The sequence below is a fragment of the Zalophus californianus genome, chromosome 5 (assembly GCF_009762305.2).
Source record: "Zalophus californianus isolate mZalCal1 chromosome 5, mZalCal1.pri.v2, whole genome shotgun sequence".
In the NCBI taxonomy this organism is placed as follows: domain Eukaryota; kingdom Metazoa; phylum Chordata; class Mammalia; order Carnivora; family Otariidae; genus Zalophus; species Zalophus californianus.
In genome coordinates this window covers 89,796,579-89,805,791 of record NC_045599.1, presented here as the reverse complement: position 1 = coordinate 89,805,791, position 9,213 = coordinate 89,796,579, and the positions used below count along the sequence as shown (strand labels likewise).

General features: G+C 40.4%; 1 non-coding gene across 1 annotated transcript; it reads right to left on the bottom strand.

Annotated features, from left to right (window-relative positions):
* Window positions 1-3,011: 3,011 nt before the first annotated feature.
* On the bottom strand, window positions 3,012-3,084 carry TRNAQ-CUG. Its single transcript has one exon. It is a non-coding gene; the product is annotated as a tRNA-Gln (tRNA).
* Window positions 3,085-9,213: the final 6,129 nt, after the last annotated feature.

The window sequence follows — 9,213 nt, the reverse complement described above, 5'->3', positions numbered from 1 at the left end:
CCAGAATTATATTTATAAGACTCTGGCTTATTAAAACACAGGTACTGGCAAGGAGAGTATATATAAATAATAATTAGCATTGTATACCAATTTAGGAACATACACCTGGATCTTTTCAGATAGCTCTTACCTTTTGGTGCCTATATTAAGAGATCATTAGTTGCAAGTAACAAACAGGAAACACACTGCAGCTAATTTAAGGGGAAAAAAACCAGATGTGTTGAAAGACTATGGGGTATATCCCAGAATGAAAGTCAAATCTCAGAAAGGGTGAGGCCCAGGTTTCAGAAAAGGAGGGTTGGTGGGAGGGTGTTGTCAGAGGTGGAGGTCATCCTTAGGATGTCAGGACTCCCACCTTTGGGAGGGAGGAACATAATTGACAAGTAAATTGGGGTTTTTGTGCTTAGTTGCACCCCATATATGGCAGGGCATTTTCTCTTAAAAAAATTGCAGAAAAGTGTAAAGAAGGAAATAACCCTTATTCACATTCCTACTATACCAAATTATTAATATTTTGGCATATTTGCTTCAAGGTTTTTTTTCCTTCCTGGATATACTTTGGTTAAAATCACATAAAATGTTTATATATTTGCTAAAATAAATCCATTCATGCTCAGCAGATGTGGCTAATTTCTGGCTGAGCAACCTGCCATTATGTTGAGCACTGACCAGCAGTGAGCTGTCTGTTGTTCAGAGGGCTTTCCCAGCGTGCACTTCTCTGTTAGAGACTCGATCTGAGGTTGAAAGAACAGCAGAGGCCAATGGGTTTGCCCAAGCTTGTCAGAACTATGGAAGCCAAGGAGGGGATGGTTCAAGGAATCATTCATACAGAAAGATCATTGGAATGGGACAGTTAACAGTTAATTCACCATGTTGGGACACTGGAAAGAAAGAGGGCAGGACCTGTGCAAACACCTGGGCCCTGGGACTGGGGTCATCTTCCCACAGCTCATTTGTTCACTTACTCAATCACCTGTTGAGAAAACCTCACTGATGCCTACTGTGTCCATGCCCTTTTGTTAGGATCTGGGAACATGGTGACTATGATGGCCCTTGGTCTACTGAAGCAGACACATGGGCAGCTAGCTGGATTGATCATAACAGGTGAGATGTGTGGGGAAAAGCCGTCTGCATGGTGGGCTGTGGAAGCAGAGTAGAAGTGTGGCCTGCTCTGGCTTGAGGGAGGGATCTGGGGAAGCTCACTTGAAGAGGGGACATTCAAACTGGACTTTGGAAAAGGAGCATGCTTACCAGGAAAAGTTAAAGCATTTGAGGCAACATAGTGTGGTTCAACGGCAAAGGCTGCAGGGGTGGGTAGACAGACCTGGGCTTGATCCCTTGATTCCAACTCTACTGTGTGTTGGCTTTGGGATCTTTGGCAAGTCCTCTCCCATCTCTGAGCCTCCTTTTCCTCAGCAGGAACTATGAGGGAAATAGTAACAGTTTTACAGTAAAGAAAACCGAAGAAGGACCCCCTGAGGGATAACTCATCAACATGGTGGGCACTCATGAAATGTGAATGGTCTTCCAAGCAGGGGGAACAGCATGCACAACACGGGCGTAAAAACAGGGCATGTTGGGGAAGCCAAGAGAACCTGGTTTGACTTGAAGGAAGGAGGGAGACGCAGGGGCCGACAAGAGTGAGACGAGATGGGGATAATAGTTCTTCTACCACTTCCATCCCCTCCCTTAGGGAAGCTGGAGAGGCAGGTGCGAGGAAGGAAAGACAAGTGTGGAACCCCATTTCTTTGACATCACCCATCTTCCAGTGAAATGACAAAGGGGGTTTATCTTTAGGGCTGCAGTCAGTCTGACTTCAGTTTCCCCATTCATAAAAAAAAGGAAAAGAAGAGACAAGACTCTTCCTGTTGCATCCCAAGAAGTTGTAAGGTGGCAGTGGAGCATGGAGGGAGGGGGGAAAACAGATTGAAGGAGACCTCTTTTTGGGTTTTTCAAAAGTGGGTTTTCTGACTTGGAGAATGCGGGAGTGGGAAGACTACCAGGTTATCCTGACTCTCCTATTTTCTACCTGGGCCTAGGGCTATCCTGACACCTCCCTGAGCTGTAGCTCCTCCAAAGGGAAACCAAAGATAATACATGCCTCAATTCAGGGAGCTGAAGAGCACATGAAACACTATGGTTTATAAGGCTCTCTGGGACCTGGCACCTGACTTCCTCTTCAACTTCATCTCTTCAACTTCGCCCTGTGCTCTTGCCCAAACTCATTCTTGACTCTGGGCTTCTGCACATTCTTTTCCCTCCTGGAATGCTTTTCTCCTGACTAGCTCCTTTTCAGCATTCAGGTCTCACTGATCTCAATGTCGCCTCCTCTGGGAGACCACCCCATTATCATGACACTTTTGATAATTTGAAGTTATTTTTAACTTATATATTGTCTGTCTATCTTGGAATACCAGCTTCCTGGAGGCAGGAACTTTGTCTCATTCACTGGAGTTCCCCCACTGCTTAGAACAGTACATGGCTTTGGGCAGAAACACTCAGCCAGTTCTGTTGAATGACTTTATTTAGCACAAACAACATGCAAAGCACCCTACAAGATGCTGAGGACTCAGTGGCAGTTAAACTGCCCTTATAGAGTATGTAGGCTTTTACACCTTCTGTGCCCAGAGAAGAACTCTGAAAGTCTTTCCCTTCAGTACACAGGCTGAGTTCAAAGGGTTCTGAGGCACAGAAAGTACCTGTTCCTGGAGCTCTACCTTCCTCCCTCCAAGGACCTATGGTGTGCAATGCTTGGAGAGATGTTACCAATTCTACCAACTGTTATTAAAGACACACTTTACTGCCAATTCATTCATTCTTCAAGAAATGGCTACCATGGGCCAGGCTTAGTTGTAGTTGCTGGCAGGCAGAGCTTCTGATAGAACAGCGGTAACCAGAATGACCTTCTACTCACACCCTCCCCCCATTTGCCACACCTTCAAGTAACAGAACTACAGCCCAAAGATGATAGGATTTTTTAAAATGTTTAATTTTTTTTTAACTAAGCTCTATGCCTCAAGTGAGGCTTGAACTCACGACCCTGAGATCCAGAGTCACATGCTCCACCAACTGAGCCACCCAGGAGTCCCAAGATGATAAGATTTAAAAAAAAATTTTTTTTAATTTATTTTTTATTTGAGTATAGTTGACATGCAACCTTCCATTAGTTTCAGGTGTACAGCTTAGTGAGTTAAGTTTACACATTATGCTGTGTTTACCACAAGTGTAGCTGCTGTCTGTCACCACACAACACTACTACAATAGCATTGACTGTCCCCTGTGCTGTGCCTTTTGTTCCCATGACTTGTTCCATAATAGAAGCCTGTCTCTCCCTCTCCCCTTCACCCATTTTGCTCATCCTCCCACCCACCTCCCCTGTGGCAACCATCAGTTCTCTGTATTTATAGGTCTGATTCTGCTTTTTAATAATTTTTTTTAGAGTCCACTTTTTTTTTATTTTTATTTTTTAAAGATTTTATTTATTTATTTGACAGAGAGAGACACAGCGAGAGAGGGAACACAAGCAGGGGGAGTGGGAGAGGGAGAAGCAGGCTTCCCGCGGAGCAGGGAGCCCGATGCGGGGCTCGATCCCAGGACCTTGGGATCATGACCTGAGCCGAAGGCAGACGCCCAACGACTGAGCCACCCAGGCGCCCCTAGATTCCACTTATGAGTGGAATCATATCGTATTTGTCTTTCTCAGTCTGACTTATTTCACTTAGCATAATACCCTCCAAGTCCCTCTAGGTTTCCCACAGTTGGCTGTACTACATTACATTCCCACCAACAGTTGCTTTTTCTCCACATCCTCACCAATACTGGTTGTTTCTTGTCATTTTGATGTTAGCCATTCTGACAGATATAAGTTGACACCTCATTGTAGTTTTAATCTGCATTTCCTTGATGATTAGTGATGTTGGAGTTGAGCATCTTTTCATGTGTTTGTTGCCTATCTGTATGTCTTCTTTGGAAAAATGTCTATTCAGGTCCTTTGCCCATTTTTAATCAGATTGGGTTTTTTGGTGATGAGTTGTATAAGTTCTTTATATATTTTGGAAATTAACCCCTTACCATATATATCATTTGTAGATATCTTCTCCCATTCGGTAGGTTGTCTTTTTGTTTTGTTGATGGTTTCTTCTGCTGTGCAAAAGCTTTTTATTTTTATGTAGTCTCAATAGTTTATTTTGCTTTTGTTTCCCTTGCTTCAGGAGACATATCTGGAAAAGTGTTGCTACAGCTGATGTCAGAGAAATTATTGCCTGTACTGTCTTCTAGGATTTTTATGGTTTTAGGTCTCATATTTAGGTCTTGAATCCATTTCAAGTTTATTTTTTGCATGGTGTTAGAAAGTGGTCTAGTTTCATTCTTTTACATGTAGCTGTCCGGTTTTCCCAACACCATTTATTAAAGAGAGTTTTTTTTTTCCTTTTGTGTATTCTTGCCTCCTTTGTCATAGATTAATTGACTGTATAATTGTGGATTTATGTCTGGGCTCTCTATTCTGTTCCATTGATCCATGTGTCCGTTCTTGTGCCAGTGCCCTACTGTTTTCATTGCTGCAGCTTTGTAGTATGTCTTGAAATCTGGGATTGTGATAGCCCCAGCTTTGTTCTTCTTTCTTAAGATTGCTTTGGTTATTCAGGGTCTTCTGTAGTTCCATACAAATTTTAGTATTTTTTGTTCTAGTTTTTTTTAAAAATGCTATTGGTATTTGGATAGGGATTGCACTGAATCTGTAGCTTGCTTTGGGTAATGTGGAAATTTTAACAATATTAATTCTTCCAATCCATGAGCATGGAATATCTTTCCATTTGTGTCATCTTCAATTTCTTTCATTAGTATTTTATAGTTTTCAGAGTACAAGTCTTTCACCTCTGGTTAAGTTTATTCCTAGGTATTTTATTCCTCTTGGTGTGATTGTAAATAGGATTGTTTTTTTAATTTCTCTTTCTGCTACTTTATTATTAGTGTATAGAAACACTACCAATTTCTGGATATTTTGTATCCTGCCACTTATTTATTACTTTTATTTTTTTATTTTATTTTTTTTTAAAGATTTTATTTATTTATTTGAGAGAGAGAGAATGAGAGATAGAGAGCATGAGAGGGAAGAGGGTCAGAGGGAGAAGCAGACTCCCTGCTGAGCAGGGAGCCCGATGTGGGACTCGATCCCGGGACTCCAGGATCATGACCTGAGCCGAAGGCAGTTGCTTAACCAACTGAGCCACCCAGGCGCCCCTATTTATTACTTTTAGTTCTTGGTGGAGTCTTTAGGATTTTCTATGTGTAGTACAAAAACGGTAAGATTTTAATCTGATTCATAATGTCGGCCTTTAACCAATTTCCACAGGCTTTTTTTTCTTTTTATTTTGAAACAAATATAGATTTATAGGAAGTTGTAAAAATATTACAAAAAGGTCTTATGTAACCCAATGATAACCTCTTACATAAAACCAGAAAACTGACATTGATATAATCCACAGATTTCACCAGTTTTACATCCACCCATTTGTGTGTTTGTAGTTGTCAATTTCATTACTTATATAAATTCATGTAACCACACCATAATCAAGATACAGAACCATTGTATTGCCACAAAGATCTTAACCCTCCTACACACACACACCCTGTTCCGCCATCCCTAATCCTTGGCAACCACTAATCTATTCTCCATCTCTCCTAATATTGATATATATACATATATAACTTATGTGATTGGCTTTTTTCACTCAGCATAATTCCCTTGAGATCCATCCACGTTGTTGCATGTATCAATAGTTCTTTTTTTTTTTTTTAATTTTAGTGATCTCTACACCAGATGTGGGGTTTGAACTCACGACCTCGAATCAAGAGTCTCACACTCCACTAACTGACCCAGCCAGGATCCCCTAGTTTGTCCCTTTTTATTGCTAAGTAGTATTCCGTGATCTGGATGGATCACAATTTAACCATTTGCTCACTGAAGGACATGTAGGTTGTTCCCTGTTTGGGGTGATTACGAATAAAGCAGCTATGAACATTTGTGTACGTGTTTTTGTGTGGACATGTTTTCATTTTTCTGGGACAAATGCCCAGGAGTGCTGGGTCATTTAGTAAGTATCTGTTTAGTTTTAGAGGAAACTGCCAGGCTGTCGCCATGGTGAAGCTGAGCAAAGAGGCCAAGCAGAGGCTGCAGCAGCTCTTCAAGGGTGGCCAATTTGCCACCCACTAGAGCCTTGTTCCTCTCATGATTCACCTGGGATTTAAGAGGGGTGCAGATCCTGGAATGTCTGAACCAACCTTTTTAGTTTACTTAGGGGATGAAGAATTATTTGATCATCTGGATTTGGAAGCAATTAATGGACAGGAACAACATGGAAGGTGTGTGGTGGCTGGGATAAAAGATGGGACGTCCTTTAGACGCTCATTAGTTGAATGGTCCAGGGCTCTTCACAGATGCTTCAGTGGCAGAGTGGAACCTCTACTGACTTATTTATGATAGATTGTATCAAAATAAATGTTAAAAAGACACTTGCCAGACTATATTCCAGAATGGCTGTACTATTTAACATTCCTGTCAGCAATGTTTGAGAAGTCCAATTCCTCTGCATCCTCACCAGAATTTGGTATTGTCACTATTTATTATCTTCATTGTTTTTACAGGTGTGTAATAATCTTATTGTGGTTGAATTCGCATTTCTCTAATAGCTTATGGTGGTGAACAAATGAAATACCCTCTTAATGTGTTCATGTCTTTTGCCCATATTCTAATTGGACTGTCTTTTGTTGAGTTTTGAGAGTTCTTTATTTATCTGATATGAGTAATTTCTCACATGTGACTTGCAAATTAAGCAGTTTCTGGTGAAGTCCAATTTATCACTTTTTTCTCTTTTATGGATTGCTTTCAGTGTCATGTCTAAGATCTCTTCACCTAGCTCTAGGTCAGAGTGAAGATTATCACTTGTTTTCTTCTCAAAGTTTTCCAGTTTTATGTTTTACCTTTAAATCTATGATCTATTTTGAGTTCATTTTTGTATTGTGACTTAAGGTTCTTTTTAATTTTTTTATGGATGCCCAACTCCTCCATTATTTATTGAAAGGTCTATCCTTCATTGAATGCTCAAAAATTAGCGGGCCATACTTGCGCAGGTCTGTTTCTGGGATCTTTCTTCTGTTCTATTGATCTACTTGTCTGTCTCTCTGCCATGTTGTCTTAATGCAGATCTACAGCAACTCTTAAAATGAGGTATGGTTGTGGAGCCCTGGGTGTTATGCACAAACAATGAATCATGGAACACTACATCAAAAACTAATGATCTAATGTATGGTGATTAACATAACAATAAAAAAATTTAAAGAAAAAAATGTGCAACCCCTACCACCACAGTCAAGATACAGAACATTTCCATTACCCAAAATGCTCCCCCACACCCCTTTGCAGTCAATTTCCACCCCTCCTGGCTTGGGGCACCACTAAGCTACTTTCTGTCATTACAGATTTTTTTTTTTGGTCTATTGGAGCATTTCATTTAAAATATAGAATCATAAAGCATGAAAAAAATCAGGTATGGTGAGTCTTCTCACTTTATTCTTGTTTTTCAAAGTTAGCTACTTCTTTGCCTTTTCATATAAATTTTGAAGAATGTCATCTCAAAAAAAAAAAAAACTGCCAGAATTTTGATAGGAATTGCATTAAACCCGTAGTTCAATATGGGAAGAAATCACATCTTTACCTATTGTTGAGTCTTCTAATCTGAGAATATGACCATGTTTCTCCATTTATGTAGGTCTTTGATTTCTTTCATCCAGTGTTTGATTTTCAACACACAAATCTTGTAATGTTTTGTTAGATTTATGTTTCATCTTTAGAGTGATTATATAGTTTTAAATTTTGATTTTCATGTGTTCATTGCTACTATATAGAATACAATTAATTTTTATATTCATCTTGTAACCTGTGACCTGATGAACTCATTTAGTTCTAAGTTTTTTTTTTTTTGTAGATTCCTTGGGATTTCCAAAATCTCCATCAGATTTTGATAATTTATAAGTTATCAAATTTACAAATAGGGACAATTTTCTTTTCAGTCTGTGTGTTTAATTTTATTTCCTTTTTCTTGCTTTATCCTATTGTGCTGGCTAGGAGTTCCAGTATGATATTGAATAGTGAGAGTGGATATCCTTGCCTCGTCCTGATCTCAAGCGTGAAGCACCTAGTCTTTCACACCATTACATGTTAGCTGTCAGGTTTTTTGTAGATGTTATTTACCAAGTTGAGGAAGTTACCCTCTTATTTCTAGCTTGCTGAGAGTTTTTGTCATGAATAAATGTTCAATTTTGGCAAGTTTTTTTTTCATCAATTGATAAAGTCGTGTCTTCTTTCCCATAGGTCTTTTTAAATGCTGAAAAAAGCTTAGAGACTTCCCTAGACTTCAGACTAGGGCCCTGGGAACTCCGTTGCTATCACTGGTCTAGTCCAGCACTGCCCAGTGTGCCCCAGAGAATGCAATTTGAGCACTACATGTAGCCAAACAAGCCCAATATAGGAAGTGTTGCTCACGGTATCCATTCCTAGAGGCTTATAATACACATCAGCATAACCAAGGCTCAAAGAAGCCCTGCAACATAGGCTCCTATTACCTTTAGAGTGTTATTTCCCAAACTTGTTTAACCACATAACCCTTCTTAATCCCCCTTATGCTCCTATAGCACTATCTCTGAAACACAAGAGAACCACTCAACTGTCTCTTATTTTGTAGTTGATCCAGAGGCTGAAAGAGAAGTGACCTGACCAAGGCTACAGATAGTGGCATCACACAGACACCAGGTCCTGGGTCTCCTGACCCCAGCCCACTGCTCCTGCTCCAGATCATGTTACTTTGACATGCTAACAAGTCAGCGGATATCCTTGCAGCACCATATACCATCATGGGTAAGAGGAATGTAACCGCATCACCAACCTGGTCCCTTGGGTGGTTCTCAGGCCCCTAGTCCCCACTGAGCCTGGGGATAAGGGACTCAAGTTCATGTAGTCTTAGTAGAGCCTGTGGGCGGGAGGGTATGTAATGCAAGTCAGGCCAATCATGCTGGTGTAGCTACCTGGTATGGTAGTGAATATATGGGGATGTACCCACAATCCAAATTGGGTCTAACAAGACTCCATCCCAGAATCCCATTAGAATTCCAAGGGAAAAAAAAAAGGTTTTCCCATGGAATGATGCCAAACTAGAC